The sequence below is a fragment of the Oncorhynchus mykiss genome, chromosome 12, assembly GCF_057628025.1.
Source record: "Oncorhynchus mykiss isolate SJ-2025 chromosome 12, ASM5762802v1, whole genome shotgun sequence".
NCBI classification, from domain to species: Eukaryota; Metazoa; Chordata; class Actinopteri; order Salmoniformes; family Salmonidae; genus Oncorhynchus; species Oncorhynchus mykiss.
The window spans coordinates 8,224,616-8,243,502 of NC_143033.1; the positions used below are offsets into that span (position 1 = coordinate 8,224,616).

The 18,887-nt window shown below is 49.9% G+C and overlaps 1 protein-coding gene across 2 annotated transcripts in view; it reads right to left on the reverse strand.

Moving 5' to 3' along the window:
* atp8b1 (ATPase phospholipid transporting 8B1) overlaps positions 1–15,811 on the reverse strand; it is a 74,063-nt gene extending 58,252 nt beyond the window's left edge. The window contains exon 1 of one of the 2 annotated variants that reach the window (XM_090191618.1): positions 15,443–15,811. The gene's annotated coding sequence lies outside the window, so the exon portion shown is untranslated. The remainder of the gene's footprint in view (positions 1–15,442) is intronic. The other variant, XM_090191619.1, reaches the window with a different exon arrangement.
* Positions 15,812–18,887: the final 3,076 nt, after the last annotated feature.

Here is an 18,887-nt window from a genome sequence, read left to right on the forward strand (position 1 = left end):
TTATTTCAGCTTTTATTTATTTCATCACATTCCCAGTGAGTCTTGGGTGAAATGTTTTGGGTAGCCTTCCACAAGCTTCCCACAATAAATTGGGTGAATTTTGGCCCATTCCTCCTGACGCAGCTGGTGTAACTGAGTCAGGTTTTGTAGGCCTCCTTGCTCGCATAAGATTTTTCCTCCCCTAACACGACCAATGTTGCGCCGCCTTGAGGGTCTCACGGTCACGGCCGGCTACGACGACAGCCTGGAAACGAACCCGGATCTGTAGTGACACAGCTAGCACTGTGATGCATTGTCTTAGAAGGCTGTGCCACTCGGGAGGCTCATCAAATCAAATGTTTAAAGTGTAGACCTTACTGTGAAATGCTTAGTTATAAACCCTTAAATCAACAATGCAGTTCAAGAAAGAGTTAAGAAAATATTTACTAAATCAAAAAAAATGTAAAAAATATTTTTTTAAATAAATTAAAAAGGTAGAATCAACCTTAACCTCCACACCCAAGGGGAGAGTTGCAAACAGCTAGGCTGTCGGTAGGCAGGTAGGCCGCACCCTTATTTGACTAACTAAGCAAGGTCTCTCGCTCCCTGTCTGCAGTGATGTAACACTAACAGAGAGCGCCACTTCTACCATTCCTTCCTTCCTGCTGTGCAGTGCTTAGTGGTCTGAATAATCTCTCCTTCCTCCTGAAGTGGGAACTCAATGGGTGTGTTCAAGTAGTAAGGCTAACGAAGCCAACTAGACAAAAGTTGCCAAATTGAGTCGGGGTTGGGGGGGGGGGGGGTTGCATCTGCGACAGCCGAAAGTCCAACACTGAAGTGGTTTTCCAACAGCAAGGCTATGATCAACGTTGCAGTGTCAACGTAGCTGCTATTGTTTATTAAAAAACTGTTTATTTACTGTTAAAATAAAATATGAAAAATAAGCTTTATTATCCCCCAAATCATACACTCAAATTGAAAACATAATGGGTGTACAATTCATTGGTCAGAGAGAGAGGTCTCATATCACTTTCATTTGTATCCCTGTAGCATTAGTATTGAGGCAAAGTTGGTTCCTGTCTGAGTGATGTCTTTGGCGACGTTCGCATGGGTCACACAAAAAACAAAGAGTGATTGGTCAACAAATAGGGCCTCCCACTAAGCAGGCGATTGCTGCATGGTACTAGTTGGTGAGAAGCAACTCTCCCGAGTCCGTACGGGAGTTGCAGCGATGAGACAAGACTCTACTAATTAAATACCACAAAATTGGGGAGGAAAAAAGGGTAAAAAATAAACTATTTTAATGGAGACGAGTTGCATGACCAATAATCTGTCCGTTCTCCCGAAGTGTGCGCTTCCCTTCGTGGATTTGAAACAAAATAACTGGTAGCCTATATAGTCTATTCGCTGCTTAGTATGTGTGGGGAGTATGTGAATGGATGTTTTAAGTGGATACATTTTGTCTAGCCTTCACATACCTGGCTGGCCTTTGTGTGTTGCATTATGGGGATAAAAAATGTCCAACTTGCATGTCGACTGCAAGAAGCACTGCTTCTTGACAACGCACATCCAACTCGGAAAGCCAGCTGCACCAATGTGCAGGTCGGAGGAAGGGAGAGGAAGGAAACCAGGCGACCTGGTCAGCGTGCACTGCGCCCCGGCCCACCACAGGTGGTGCGCGATGAGTGCGCGATGAGGCTAAACCCTCCCTAACGACACCGGGCCAATTGTGCGTCGCCCCATGGACCTCCCGGTCGCGGCCGGCTGCAGCCTGGGCTCGAACCCAGAATCTCTGGTGGCACAGCTAGCACTGCGATGCAGTGCCTTAGACCACTGCGCCACCCGGCAGGCTCCATGATCATCTTGTGTAAAGACTATAAACTACTAAAATAAATCAAATATGACGATCTGGCAGTCTGCCTGGCAGTAGTCTATGACCATGCTGTGATTTGAGAGAGAACAAGTTCCTGAATACAAAAAACCACCAGAATGCTTGTGGAGGAGACATTGAGGCCCTATAACACGACTGTAGATTGACATACTGTACGAGGAGTACGTCTATCATCTGAAATGTTATGATCAAATTCAGGACAAAATTTAACGTGGCACGTTGAAGTATTTTGAATGTTGTCAATTGATTGTGTACGGTCCTTGAGATATCTCGAGTGTTGTGAAAGTTTTGTTTTTCCAAATTCTTAAGACATTACATTTCAAATCTGTGACAAGAAAATGTGTTTTCTGGCAGAGAACAGAACGAGGAATGCACTTCTAAAGTACAGCGAGCCTCTGACCTTACACTGCCACGACGATCCTACTAGTCTATGATTCTGAGAGCTCGAACACATGGATCACCACATGGAGAACATTCCCAAATTCACTCAAACAAATCAGTTTACCACAATCGAGATCAAAAATGCAGCAACTGTATTCTAGACCCACTGAGACATATTCCCTGAAATTCACTACCACTAAAATCAGTGGGATGGACTAAATATAAAATTTGACTTTTGGGTTGCATTCCAAATGTCACCCTATTCTATTCCCTATATAGTGCACTACTTTAGTCCACTTCGCTCTACACATACCGCGGTTTGTCCTGATCTCTGGCGGTATCCGTCGGCCTGGCCCGACGCATTGCCATGGCAACAATGCGGAAGAGGGGAGGGAGAAGAGGGACAACAGGCATTGGGAACACCTTTCAAAAGGAGCCTCGCTGCCTGCCTGCCTTCACATACCTGGCTGCCTGCCTGCCTTCACATACCTGGCTGCCTGCCTGCCTTCACATACCTGCCTGCCTGCCTTCACATACCTGCCTGCCTGCCTGCCTTCACATACCTGGCTGCCTGCCTGCCTTCACATACCTACCTGCCTGCCTGCCTGCCTTCACATACCTGGCCGCCTGCCTGCCTGCCTTCACATACCTGGCCGCCTGCCTGCCTGCCTGCCTTCACATACCTGGCTGCCTGCCTGCCTTCACATACCTGGCTGCCTGCCTGCCTTCACATACCTGGCCGGCTGCCTGCCTGCCTTCACATACCTGGCCGGCTGCCTGCCTGCCTTCACATACCTGGCCGGCTGCCTGCCTGCCTTCACATACCTGGCCGGCTGCCTGCCTGCCTTCACATACCTGGCCGGCTGCCTGCCTGCCTTCACATACCTGGCCGGCTGCCTGCCTGCCTTCACATACCTGGCTGCCTGCCTGCCTTCACATACCTGGCCGGCTGCCTGCCTGCCTTCACATACCTGGCCGGCTGCCTGCCTGCCTTCACATACCTGGCCGCCTGCCTGCCTGCCTTCACATACCTGGCCGCCTGCCTGCCTGCCTTCACATACCTGGCCGCCTGCCTGCCTGCCTTCACATACCTGGCCGCCTGCCTGCCTGCCTTCACATACCTGGCCGCCTGCCTGCCTGCCTTCACATACCTGGCCGCCTGCCTGCCTGCCTTCACATACCTGGCCGCCTGCCTGCCTGCCTTCACATACCTGGCCGCCTGCCTGCCTGCCTTCACATACCTGGCCGCCTGCCTGCCTGCCTTCACATACCTGGCCGCCTGCCTGCCTGCCTTCACATACCTGGCCGCCTGCCTTCACATACCTGGCCGCCTGCCTGCCTTCACATACCTGGCCGCCTGCCTGCCTTCACATACCTGGCTGCCTGCCTGCCTGCCTGCCTGTCTTCACATACCTGGCTGCCTGCCTGCCTGCCTTCACATACCTGGCTGCCTGCCTGCCTTCACATACCTGGCTGGCTGCCTGCCTGCCTTCACATACCTGGCTGGCTGCCTGCCTGCCTTCACATACCTGGCTGCCTGCCTGCCTGCCTTCACATACCTGGCTGCCTGCCTGCCTGCCTTCACATACCTGCCTGCCTGCCTGCCTTCACATACCTGGCTGCCTGCCTGCCTTCACATACCTGGCTGCCTGCCTGCCTTCACATACCTGCCTGCCTGCCTGCCTTCACATACCTGGCCGCCTGCCTGCCTGCCTTCACATACCTGGCTGCCTGCCTGCCTTCACATACCTGGCCGGCTGCCTGCCTGCCTTCACATACCTGGCCGGCTGCCTGCCTGCCTTCACATACCTGGCCGGCTGCCTGCCTGCCTTCACATACCTGGCCGGCTGCCTGCCTGCCTTCACATACCTGGCCGCCTGCCTGCCTGCCTTCACATACCTGGCCGCCTGCCTGCCTGCCTTCACATACCTGGCCGCCTGCCTGCCTGCCTTCACATACCTGGCCGCCTGCCTGCCTGCCTTCACATACCTGGCCGCCTGCCTGCCTGCCTTCACATACCTGGCCGCCTGCCTGCCTGCCTTCACATACCTGGCCGCCTGCCTGCCTGCCTTCACATACCTGGCCGCCTGCCTGCCTGCCTTCACATACCTGGCCGCCTGCCTGCCTGCCTTCACATACCTGGCCGCCTGCCTGACTGCCTTCACATACCTGGCCGCCTGCCTGCCTGCCTTCACATACCTGGCCGGCTGCCTGCCTGCCTTCACATACCTGGCCGCCTGCCTGCCTGCCTTCACATACCTGGCCGCCTGCCTGCCTTCACATACCTGGCTGCCTGCCTGCCTTCACATACCTGGCTGCCTGCCTGCCTGCCTGTCTTCACATACCTGGCTGCCTGCCTGCCTGCCTTCACATACCTGGCTGCCTGCCTGCCTTCACATACCTGGCTGGCTGCCTGCCTGCCTTCACATACCTGGCTGGCTGCCTGCCTGCCTTCACATACCTGGCTGGCTGCCTGCCTTCACATACCTGGCTGGCTGGCTGCCTGCCTTCACATACCTGGCTGCCTGCCTGCCTGCCTTCACATACCTGGCTGCCTGCCTGCCTGCCTTCACATACCTGGCTGCCTGCCTGCCTTCACATACCTGGCCGCCTGCCTGCCTGCCTTCACATACCTGGCCGCCTGCCTGCCTGCCTGTCTTCACATACCTGGCTGCCTGCCTGCCTTCACATACCTGGCTGCCTGCCTGGAGTCACATACCTGGCTGGCTGGCTGCCTGCCTTCACATACCTGCCTGCCTGCCTGCCTTCACATACCTGGCGGTCTGCCTGCCTTCACATACCTGCCTGCCTGCCTGCCTTCACATACCTGCCTGCCTGCCTGCCTTCAAATACCTGGCCGCCTGCCTGCCTTCACATACCTGGCTGCCTGCCTGCCTTCACATACCTGGCTGCCTGCCTGCCTGTCTTCACATACCTGGCCGCCTGCCTGCCTGCCTGCCTTCACATACCTGGCTGCCTGCCTGCCTTCACATACCTGGCTGCCTGCCTGCCTTCACATACCTGGCTGGCTGCCTGCCTGCCTTCACATACCTGGCTGGCTGCCTGCCTGCCTTCACATACCTGGCTGGCTGCCTGCCTGCCTTCACATACCTGGCTGGCTGCCTGCCTGGCTTCACATACCTGGCTGGCTGCCTGCCTGCCTTCACATACCTGGCTGGCTGCCTGCCTGCCTTCACATACCTGGCTGCCTGCCTGCCTTCACATACCTGGCCGCCTGCCTGCCTGCCTTCACATACCTGGCCGCCTGCCTGCCTGCCTGTCTTCACATACCTGGCTGCCTGCCTGCCTGCCTGCCTGTCTTCACATACCTGGCTGCCTGCCTGCCTTCACATACCTGGCAGGCTGGCTGCCTGCCTTCACATACCTGCCTGCCTGCCTGCCTTCACATACCTGGCCGCCTGCCTGCCTGCCTTCACATACCTGGCCGCCTGCCTGCCTGCCTTCACATACCTGGCCGCCTGCCTGCCTGCCTTCACATACCTGGCCGCCTGCCTGCCTTCACATACCTGGCCGCCTGCCTGCCTGCCTTCACATACCTGGCCGCCTGCCTGCCTGCCTTCACATACCTGGCCGCCTGCCTGCCTGCCTTCACATACCTGGCCGCCTGCCTGCCTTCACATACCTGGCCGCCTGCCTGCCTGCCTTCACATACCTGGCCGCCTGCCTGCCTGCCTTCACATACCTGGCCGCCTGCCTTCACATACCTGGCTGCCTGCCTGCCTGCCTTCACATACCTGGCTGCCTGCCTGCCTGCCTTCACATACCTGGCTGCCTGCCTGCCTGCCTTCACATACCTGGCTGCCTGCCTGCCTGTCTTCACATACCTGGCTGCCTGCCTGCCTGCCTTCACATACCTGGCTGCCTGCCTGCCTGCCTTCACATACCTGGCTGGCTGCCTGCCTGCCTTCACATACCTGGCCGCCTGCCTGCCTGCCTTCACATACCTGGCTGCCTGCCTGCCTTCACATACCTGGCCGCCTGCCTGCCTGCCTTCACATACCTGGCCGCCTGCCTGCCTGCCTGTCTTCACATACCTGGCTGCCTGCCTGCCTGCCTGCCTTCACATACCTGGCTGCCTGCCTGGATTCACATACCTGGCTGGCTGGCTGCCTGCCTTCACATACCTGCCTGCCTGCCTGCCTTCACATACCTGGCTGTCTGCCTGCCTTCACATACCTGCCTGCCTGCCTGCCTTCACATACCTGCCTGCCTGCCTGCCTTCAAATACCTGGCCGCCTGCCTGCCTTCACATACCTGGCTGCCTGCCTGCCTTCACATACCTGGCTGCCTGCCTGCCTTCACATACCTGGCTGCCTGCCTGCCTGCCTGCCTTCACATACCTGGCTGCCTGCCTGCCTTCACATACCTGGCTGGCTGCCTGCCTGCCTTCACATACCTGGCTGGCTGCCTGCCTGCCTTCACATACCTGGCTGGCTGCCTGCCTGCCTTCACATACCTGGCTGGCTGCCTGCCTGGCTTCACATACCTGGCTGGCTGCCTGTCTTCACATACCTTGCTGGCTGGCTGCCTGCCTTCACATACCTGCCTGCCTGCCTGCCTTCACATACCTGGCTGCCTGCCTGCCTTCACATACCTGCCTGCCTGCCTTCACATACCTGCCTGCCTGCCTGCCTTCAAATACCTGGCTGCCTGCCTGCCTGTCTTCACATACCTGGCTGCCTGCCTGCCTGCCTTCACATACCTGGCTGCCTGCCTGCCTTCACATACCTGGCTGCCTGCCTGCCTTCACATACCTGGCTGGCTGCCTGCCTGCCTTCACATACCTGGCTGGCTGCCTGCCTGCCTTCACATACCTGGCTGGCTGCCTGCCTGCCTTCACATACCTGGCTGGCTGCCTGCCTGCCTTCGCATACCTGGCTGGCTGCCTGCCTGGCTTCGCATACCTGGCTGGCTGGCTGCCTGCCTTCGCATACCTGGCTGGCTGGCTGCCTGCCTTCGCATACCTGGCTGGCTGGCTGCCTGCCTTCGCATACCTGGCTGGCTGGCTGCCTGCCTTCGCATACCTGGCTGGCTGGCTGCCTGCCTTCGCATACCTGGCTGGCTGGCTGCCTGCCTTCGCATACCTGGCTGGCTGGCTGCCTGCCTTCGCATACCTGGCTGGCTGGCTGCCTGCCTTCGCATACCTGGCTGGCTGCCTGCCTGCCTTCGCATACCTGGCTGGCTGGCTGCCTGCCTTCACATACCTGGCTGGCTGCCTGCCTGCCTTCACATACCTGGCTGGCTGCCTGCCTGCCTTCACATACCTGGCTGGCTGGCTGCCTGCCTTCACATACCTGGCTGGCTGGCTGCCTGCCTTCACATACCTGGCTGGCTGGCTGCCTGCCTTCACATACCTGGCTGGCTGCCTGCCTGCCTTCACATACCTGGCTGGCTGGCTGCCTGCCTTCACATACCTGGCTGGCTGGCTGCCTGCCTTCACATACCTGGCTGGCTGGCTGCCTGCCTTCACATACCTGGCTGGCTGGCTGCCTGCCTTCACATACCTGGCTGGCTGGCTGCCTGCCTTCACATACCTGGCTGGCTGGCTGCCTGCCTTCACATACCTGGCTGGCTGGCTGCCTGCCTTCACATACCTGGCTGGCTGGCTGCCTGCCTTCACATACCTGGCTGGCTGGCTGCCTGCCTTCACATACCTGGCTGGCTGGCTGCCTGCCTTCACATACCTGGCTGGCTGGCTGCCTGCCTTCACATACCTGGCTGGCTGGCTGGCTGGCTGCCTGCCTTCACATACCTGGCTGGCTGGCTGCCTGCCTGCCTTCACATACCTGGCTGGCTGGCTGCCTGCCTTCACATACCTGGCTGGCTGGCTGCCTGCCTTCACATACCTGGCTGGCTGGCTGCCTTTCTTCACATACCTGGCTGGCTGGCCGGCTGCCTTCACATACCTGGCTGGCTGCCTTCACATACCTGGCTGGCTGGCTGCCTTTCTTCACATACCTGGCTGGCTGGCTGCCTGCCTCCACATACCTGGCTGGCTGCCTGCCTTCACATACCTGGCTGGCTGCCTGCCTTCACATACCTGGCTGGCTGCCTGCCTTCACATACCTGGCTGGCTGCCTGCCTTCACATACCTGGCTGCCTGCCTGCCTTCACATACCTGGCTGCCTGCCTGCCTTCACATACCTGGCTGCCTGCCTGCCTTCACATACCTGGCTCGCTGCCTGCCTGGCTTGGAACCTGAGACAAGAGATTCACTAAAGATTGTATGTTTGTTTTACTCTATGTGTAACTCTGTGTTGTTTGTGTCGAACTGCTTTGCTTTATCTTGGCCAGGTCGCAGATGCAAATGAGAACTTGTTCTCAACTGGCCTACCTGGTTAAATAAAGGTGAAATAAATCAAATAAACTAAGGCTTTCCGCCCCCATCTAGATATTTAACATAGCCCAACTGTCCCTCACCCAAATGCCAATGCTCCCCTGAGGGGCGAGGTCAGGGGTTAAAACACTGAGTTTAGCAGGAAACAAGAAACACAGTCCTCTTTACCCACTAGACCCTAACAGGAAACACAGTCCTCTTTACACACTAGAACCTAACAGGAAACACAGTCCTCTTTACCCACTAGACCCTAACAGGAAACACAGTCCTCTTTACCTACTAGACCCTAACAGGAAACACAGTCCTCTTTACCTACTAGATCCTAACAGGAAACACAGTCCTCTTTACCTACTAGATCCTAACAGGAAACACAGTCCTCTTTACCTACTAGATCCTAACAGGAAACACAGTCCTCTTTACCTACTAGATCCTAACAGGAAACACAGTCCTCTTTACCTACTAGATCCTAACAGGAAACACAGTCCTCTTCACCTACTAGATCCTAACAGGAAACACAGTCCTCTTTACCTACTAGATCCTAACAGGAAACACAGTCCTCTTTACCTACTAGATCCTAACAGGAAACACAGTCCTCTTTACCTACTAGACCCTAACAGGAAACACAGTCCTCTTTACCCACTAGACCCTAACAGGAAACACAGTCCTCTTTACCTACTAGATCCTAACAGGAAACACAGTCCTCTTCACCTACTAGATCCTAACAGGAAACACAGTCCTCTTTACCTACTAGACCCTAACAGGAAACACAGTCCTCTTTACCCACTAGACCCTAACAGGAAACACAGTCCTCTTTACCCACTAGACCCTAACAGGAAACACAGTCCTCTTTACCCACTAGACCCTAACAGGAAACACAGTCCTCTTTACCCACTAGACCCTAACAGGAAACACAGTCCTCTTTACCTACTAGATCCTAACAGGAAACACAGTCCTCTTCACCTACTAGATCCTAACAGGAAACACAGTCCTCTTTACCTACTAGACCCTAACAGGAAACACAGTCCTCTTTACCCACTCGACCCTAACAGGAAACACAGTCCTCTTTACCTACTAGACCCTAACAGGAAACACAGTCCTCTTTACCCACTCGACCCTAACGGGAAACACAGTCCTCTTTACCTACTAGACCCTAACAGGAAACACAGTCCTCTTTACCTACTAGACCCTAAAGGGAAACACAGTCCTCTTTACCCACTAGACACTAACAGGAAACACAGTCCTCTTTACCTACTAGACCCTAACAGGAAACACAGTCCTCTTTACCTACTAGACCAGGTATCCCCAAACTGGGGTACGTGCAACGCTGTCGAGGGTACGCCAAATAAAACTGTGATTCACATAATTTTATCCACATTTTAAAACAGTCCATTTATATTTTTTTCCCCTCGCCTGAGTAGCCTCGTTTCACTGCCAAACATAAAATGTAACCATCTAGTGTTCAGTGAAATAACAACACAGTGTAAAATACAGGTAGCCTAGTCAAATAATGAACATCCAATCGGCCTCCCGGGTGGTGCAGTGGTTAAGGGCACTGTACTGCAGCGCCAGCTGTGCCATCAGAGTCCCTGGGTTCGCGCCCAGGCTCTGTCGTAACCGGCCGCGACCAGGAGGTCCGTGGGGCGACGCACAATTGGCCTAGCGTCGTCCGGGTTAGGGAGGGATTGGTCGGTAGGGATCTCCTTGTCTCATCGCGCACCAGCGACTCCTGTGGCAGGCGTAGTGCGCGCTAGCCAAGGTTGCCAGGTGCACGGTGTAGCCTCTGACACATTGGTGCGGCTGGCTTCCGGGTTGAATGCGCGCTGTGTTAAGAAGCAGGGTTGTGTATCGGTTGTGTATCGGAGGACGCATGACATTCAGCCTTCGTCTCTCCCGAGCCCGTACGGGAGTTGTAGCAATGAGACAAGATAGTAGCTACTACAACAATTGGATACCACGAAATTGGGGAGAAAAAGGGGTAAAATGAAAAAAACAATTATAATAATAAACATCCAATTTCCAATTCCATCCAATTTCATTAACTCTCACGCTGGAATTCCACTAACGGTCTGTATGTAGCCAAACGTAGCTGCTGCTCGTGTTGGTATCTGGTAAAGCCACGACAGGGAGACATAGTGGAGTGTTAATGTGAGTGGAAGCAATTGCTCCCGAAGCCACTTGGGTACACTGCAGCATCCACTGAGAGGCTCTTGTGTACACAGCAGCATCCACCGAGAGGCTCTTGGGTACACTGCAGCATCCACCGAGAGGCTCTTGGGTACACTGCAGCATCCACCGAGAGGCTCTTGGGTACACTGCAGCATCCACCGAGAGGCTCTTGCTGACAAGGGAATGAACATCCAATCGGATGAATGAACATCCAATCGGATGTTCCCTTGTCAGCAAGAGCCTCTCGGTGGATGCTGCAGTGTACCCAAGAGCCGGTGGATGCTTTTTCTTCCCAATTTCGTGGTATCCAATTGTTGTAGTAGCTACTAACTTGTCTCATTGCTACAACTCCCGTACGGGCTCGGGAGAGACGAAGGCTGAATGTCATGCGTCCTCCGATACACAACCCAACCAGCCGTACAGCTTGAAAGACATTTTGGATACTACAGTGACAATGGTTACCTTTGTTAAAGCAAGGCCCCTGAACTCTCGTGTATTTTCTGCATTATGCAATGATATGGGCAGCGACCATGTAATGATTTTACAACATACAGAAGTTCGCTGGTTATCAAGGGGCAAAGTATTGACACGTTTTTTTTAATTGAGAGACGAGCTTCAAGTTCTTTACTGACCATAATTTTCACTTGTCTGACTGCTTGCATGATGACGAGTTTCTCACTCGACTGGTCTATCTGGGTGATGTTTTTTCTCACCTGAATGATCTGAATCTAGGATTACAGGGACTCTCCGCAACTATATTCAATGTGTGGGACAAAATTGAAGGTTTGATTAAGAAGTTGGAGCACTTCTCTGTCTGCATTAAAAAGGACAACACACGGGTCTTTCCATCATTGTATGATTTTTTTTGTGTGCAAATGAACTCAAGCTTACGGACAATGTCAAATGTGATATAGCGAAGCACCTGAGTGAGTTGGGTGAGCAATTACGCAGGTACTTTCCCGAAATGGATGACACAAACAACTGGATTAGTTATCCCTTTCATGTCCTGCCTCCAGTCCACTTACTGAACAACAGAGCCTCATCGGTTCTGTGAACATTATATTTAAAATCAGAAGCCACTGCCAGATTATCCTGCATTGGCAAATAGCGCTGTTAAGACACTGGTGCTCTTGGCAACCATGCACCTATGTGAGAGTGGATTCTCAGCCCTCACTAGCAGGAAAAATCTATACAGGCACAGACTGTGTGTGGAAATTGATTTAAGACAGAATCTCTCCAATACAACCCAACATTGCAGAGTTGTGTGCATCCTTTCAAGCACATCCTTCTCCTTAACCTGTGGTGAGTTATTCAAAATTTCAAATGAACCAATAAGGTTTTATATGTAAGATGGTTAAATAAAGAGCACAATTATTATATAATTATTTATGCCCTGGTCCTATAAGAGTTCTTTGTCACTTCCCACGAGCCGGGTTGTGACAAAAACTCACACTCATTCTTATGTTTAATAAATATGTTGTAGTGTGCGTGTGTGTGTGTGGCAGGCTTACAATGATGTCAAAAAAACAACATTTGCCTTACAAGTCAGGATTCAAATCTTGCTTTCTTGGTACACTTTCTAGGGCCATTTATTTCCATACGGAGAGAAACAGGGGGACAGACTTGCTTTGCCCTATAGTCTCCATCACACGCCTTGCCCCTCATGGTCAGCTCGGTCTATCACGTAACTAACTAACATAACTTCCTGGGGCCTTGCCCCTCATGGTCAACTCGGTCTATCACGTAACTAACAAGAGACTCAACAACCACGTTTCCTGGGGCAAACGCAGTAAAACGTGTACAAATCTTTATGAGGACAAGTATTTGGCCTATTGCATGGTTCAACCTTACATTGTGACATGACTTGTAGCCCTCAACATGTCTGAACTAGAGTGTAGATTTCACATCTATAATAAACAATAACAATAAGCCCTGCCACAGAGTTTTTCTAAACCCAGAGGCACAACATCACGAGACTTCTGGGAATGCTTGTGAAACAGATCAAGTAGACCAGTTCGGGGTTTGAGAAGTGAAAAATTCTTCCATTAAATTTTTTTAATTTTCTCAAAAGCTAAAAGTCACAACCTATATATGAAGCAATGTCTTGAATAGTTTAACATGTTATTACTCCAACCCGTGACAAACTGACACAGTTTGGCGCAAGATGACAGTTAGACACAATTATGTTTTCCTGCGCTTGAGCTTAGCTAGCCAACGTCGCCTACAAGCGTTAACAGAGAAGCAGTCTCCACCTATCTTCATACTATACTGTCTTAGGCCCTACCTCAGGCTGTCCTCTAAGGAACACTTCACTGACTGGCCCTACCTCAGGCTGTCGTCTAAGGAACACTTCACTGACTGGCTGGGAGGAATATACAATAGGGGTGGAGGACATTAAAATTACAAGGCACCCTATTTCGTAAATATAATGCACTACCTTCGACCAGACTCCTATAAGCACTATACAGGAAATAGGGTGTAATTTGGGATGCAGACTGGAAACATAGAAGAAGAGGAAGTCATCCACAAGAAGGCTGATCTGTTACAATATTAACGAGCACTCAGAGCGACACTACTTTCAGAGAAACACTACGCCTCAGGAGTTAATCTGTTGTTCCAGTACACTATGTACACTCAGAGTAACATTACACGTAAATACATATTCATCAGGACATTAACCAGTGTGTGTTTAACCAGGTCTGCTCCTATTCCCGTCAACAATTTAAAACCTACATCCTGCTTGGAAAAGCCACATGTTCAACCTGAAGCTACCCATGTGGAACACATTCAGGAAGTGCATTGACCCTCAGGCCGTCCATAATAATTGTCAGTGTTCGAACGGCCAATCCATCACATGTAATATCATCCCCCATTTAGCAGAGGTTGAGTAATCGGTGTTCGTGACCTATGGGGTTTTGTGGCCTGAAACTGGACCCCGAGCCACAGGGTAACAAGGTGGTGACTGACATATTGCAGTGGTAGAAAGTGATCAGTTGGTGCTCTCTCTCTCTCTCTCTCTCTCTCTCTCTCTCTCTCTCTCTCTCTCTCTCTCAAGGCAACTCCACAGTCTTTCCCTCTGCGGGAAATGGTGGCATCTAGATCTGCATTCCTAGTAATACACTTGCATCGCCTGTGGACAGGCTCGTACAAAAAGCATCCTCCAACTGCATTGTTGGTTAAGAGCTTGTATGTAAGTATTTCACAGTAAAGGTCTACCTACACCTGTTGTATTCAGCGCATGTGAAAAATACAATTTGATTTGATTCAGTCTGCAAAGGCATTATATTTCTTCCTTAACTAGCTTTAATGGCAAGCCGCCTGACAAGAAAAAAAGGGGTTAAATACATTGAGGCCAGTTTATTAGGTACACCACCTTGTTCACAAAAAAAAGGTTCGCTCCTACAGTGAGTCATATGGCTTCCTATATAAAGCAGGCAGACAGGCATCCAGTTACTGTTTGATTGAATTTTAGAAAAGTGCCCTAAGCAACTTTGAGCATGGTATAAAATTGTCAGTACCAGGCATGCCGGTCCCACTATCTCAGCAACGGCCTCCCGGGCTTTTCACACAAGACAGTGTTCTAGGGTTTACTGAGAATGGTGCGACAAACAAACATTCAGTCAGCGGCAGTCCTGTGGGCGAAAACAGCTTGTTGATGAGAGGTCAAAGGAGAATGGCGAGAGTCGCACATCGCCTGGTCCGACAAATCCCGGTTCCTGTCACGTCATGCTGATGGCAGAGTCATGATTTGGTGTATGCAGCATGAGACCATGGCCCCCTTCCTGCCTGATGGGGGTGGTGCAATGGTGTGAGGAATGTTTTCCTGGCACTTTAGGTCCCTTGATACCAATTGAGCAACGTTACCGTGCCCCAAATAATTCAGGCTGTTCTGGAGGCAAAGAGGGTCCGACCTGGTAGTAGATGGGTGTACCTAATAAACTGGCCACTAAGTGTGTGTTTACCGTTCCAATTTTTTTTTTTAAATGCAGGATGTTGCACAGTGTTTAGCCAACATCCTAAATTGTCCGGAAAAATCCAAAAATGGTGGTGTTTTTTTTCCCCCACGGCTCACTTTTAAATCTAGTTGAGGAAAATGATGCATTTGCAGCCTGAATCAAGGATGCTTTATGTACGAGCCGGTCCATAGGGGCCAGGTGTGTACTACCGGGAATGCACATCAATCCAAGACTCTAGCGCAGATCTAGCGGCCTGCCGGACATTGTCAGCTACCTTTGCTGTGTGTTTATATAAAAAGAGTGAGAGACCCTTCTCCATTCTGAAGCAACCCTATAGATTGTGTGTCGAGACACACTGTCTCCAGGAAGAGTATCAAGACTACAATTAAATGTCATTCACATCCCGTGTAGGGAATCATAATAAAGTGTTAACAAACAATTCAAGTGTAAAATAAAGGATATGGAAAAGTTCGACTACACTGAAACAAAGCAAATCTGTATAAGAACGTCTGGAAATAACATAAGTGGTCTGTTCATAGCCAATATGTGATCAATTAAATCGCCTTTAAAATTTGGATTTCCTCGATTTGATTCAGTTTTCGATTTTTAGATTGTCAGTGGATGAAATAACGTCAACGTGCGAACGTCACACTTCACAAATCCTTGAAAATAACTTTAATTTGGAGGCGGATAATACAGCTAACTACTCACCAGTATTATTCTATGTCGATAATTTCTTCTTTTTTTTCCGTGTGATCTTCCAGTTTCTGGTTATTGTACCATGTTTGTTCTGTCCTCGCTACAAACAATAGTGGAGTTTTGTTCACTCCCTTTACCTGCGTAATGGCTACCTGGCTACATACCAACCCTGAAACTTGACAAACTGGCCTGACAGGATGAGTTTTAAATATAACTTCACAACAAAAAAAAACGCCTTCTGTTTCATTAAAACAAAAAAAAAAGCATTTCGGAGCTGAAATGACATGTAGTTTACACACTACCCATCTCTTTGACTGACACGCACGTGACCAACCGGGTAACGATGTAATCCCAATCAAACGGAACGAAGAGGTTTTGGCTAGAAGGGATACAGTTTGTCAGAATTGACTTTTCGTATCAGGTTAAGAGAATTTACGCAGCAGGTTAGGGTTACTGTAGGTTATGGAAAGGGAATGGGTTAGGGTTTGCTAAAAGGTTCAAATAAAATAATTGACATCAATTTGTATCTCATCTAGCCAAGACATTAATCAGTTGCATGATGAACTGCTTTATATCCGTAAATAAAAGTATATGTAAAGACTGCCCCCATTGACAACTCACAATGACATTAGCTATATTACTATATAGCATGTTTAATTGTAAAGTGTTCCTATTATAAACATTTGTACATTAATGTAAATGTCATGCTCTTATAGTTATTTTGCTATTAACCACATGACTATGAGGCCAATGTGTCGCTATGTTAAGAATGCAATCAAATACTGAGGTAAAATTAGTTTCAGGTTGGATATTCGCCTGTAGTTTTCCTAACCTCCACCAACAGCAGTTAGGGACCTTCAACATAGTGACAAATCCATTTTTTTCTAATTTCAATAGCTATTTAACCATTACTCCTAAAACGTTTGGTTCTAGCTAACCCGATGGCATAGACACACATAAAAAAACATGTTTTCTTTGGTCGATTTACATCTCGCACTATTTTAAATTATTTATTTACATTTTTTAAAATTTCAATAGCTCATTGGTCATATGACCTAATGACTTCAAACAAGGTTCAGAATGTCCACTGACCCTTCTATATTGCACACCCTTTTAGTTTGTCCATTTTCCTCTCACGGGATTTTACATTCATTTTTCTAAATTTAAGTTTAGGCTTGCAGGCCTTCATTTTACATGGGTGTTTAAAAAAAAAAATGTTTAAGTTAATAAATGTTCCATCCTCGTAATAACTATCTTTCACACGGACACTGAAAATATTCACAAATGGCTGTATGTGATATGGATCAAGGACAGGAGAGGTGTTTCGAACAGAGGTGCTTCAAGGAAGGCGCACAGGTAGGCCTCGTGAAAAACAATGTTTCATATGCTCTTTTTAATCACAGTAATAGGCAGTGATTTGTCAGTCACAGTGAGCTTGATAGCATCACTTTCATATACTGTATATTAAGACAAATCCTTCTATGTTGAGTATTAGAACACAGTTTACAGAACCTGATGACTTGATATTTGAGTGCATTCACAACAATCCACCTGCAGACAACTTACAAAATACAAGAGTGCATTTGAGGGTTTGTTTTCGTCTGATGAAAGTAGTTATTTGGCCTACTATTTCTAACTGGGGAAAATGTATTCCGACGTCTTTTGTGAGCAAAATCCTTTTTCCAAAATTGATTTAGGTACATTTTTGTGAATTGGTATGAGGGTTGTGATGTGGGTCATTTAATAGTACAATCGTTTTTTATTTAACTAGGCAAGTCAGTTCAGAACAAATTCTTATTTTCAATGGCGGCCTAGGAACAGTGGGTTAACTGCCTGTTCAGGGGCAGAACGACAGATTTGTCAGCTCGGGGATTCGAACTTGCAACCTTTCGGTTACTAGTCCATCGCTCTAGCCACTAGGCTACCCTGCCGCCCCTACACTCTAACCACTAGGCTACCCTGCCGCCTCTACACTCTAACCACTAGGCTACCCTGCCGCCTCTACACTCTAACCACTAGGCTACCCTGCCACCTCTACACTCTAACCACTAGGCTACCCTGCCGCCTCTACACTCTAACCACTAGGCTACCCTGCCGCCCCTACACTCTAACCACTAGGCTACCCTGCCGCCTCTACACTCTAACCACTAGGCTACCCTGCCGCCCCTACACTCTAACCACTAGGCTACCCTGCCGCCTCTACACTCTAACCACTAGGCTACCCTGCCACCTCTACACTAACCACTAGGCTACCCTGCCACCTCTACACTCTAACCACTAGGCTACCCTGCCGCCTCTACACTCTAACCACTAGGCTACCACTGCCGCCTCTACACTCTAACCACTAGGCTACCCTGCCGCCCCGTTTAAGGGATCAATACATTTCTATATTGCTTCCCCAGTATCTGCATGAACCATCAGGCCCAGTGTTTTTGGTTGTTCCTGCTGGACAGGAAGAGAAGGAGGAATCGGAACACGCTGCATTCAAATTCAGGTCTTAGTTATTCCATTGTTCTGGATCTAATACATATTAGCATTTTACATACATTCATAAGTGTAATCATTTTTTATGACATACTGTGGAAAAACTCTCTTGGCTGCTGGCTCTGTCACTTTCAGACGTGCGCAGAGCAGACTGAAAGGGGAAGGGTAGCTCTTGACTTGAACCACGGGGGTTCTCTGTAAAGAGAGAGTAATCCAAAAGGCACAGACACACCCCTTGACATTCAATTGGCACCGTTGACCTGTATGTATTCTCTCCCGATTGGCTCTGTGGTGCGCAGTCTGGCAGTATGACTAAAGTGCCAGAAGAATGAGGAGAGACATCCTCCTTTGTATTTATGATAACAAATATTTCCTAACACTTTGGATCCTATTCTTGGACAGTTAGAAGACACAATGCATCAATGCAAAAAATAAAATTAATAAAATTACAAATTACTGTCCATGAGTAACCTCAACCTTGTGTGTCTGTGGGTGTTTGGACCAATAAAGTGCCAACTCAATTCTACCAGTGACGAGTCTCTATTGCCCCTATGAACGGGGACACAGGACAATAGTTTTTAATGTAAACCAGACCTTTTTTACTGGAGTGCACTAAACCCTAATTGGGGCTCTTTTCTTGACACACAGTAGCAGTTTACCAGACAAGAAGTCAAGAAGATCAAAAAGTAGATTGTTGTAAGGGTGTATTATATCCTGTGCTGGCCCCATTGTCATATCCATTCTGGATTCTGAGTGGTCAAATCATAGCTGAAAAATGCCTCTATGTAGGTGTAACGGATGTGAAACGGCTAGCTTAGTTAGCGGTGCACGCTAAATAGCGTTTCAATCGGTGACGTCACTTGCTCTGAGACCTTGAAGTAGTGGTTCCCCTTGCTCTGCAAGGGCCGTGGCTTTTATGGAGCGATGGGTAACGATGCTCGTGGGTGACTGTTGTTGATGTGTGCAGAGGGTC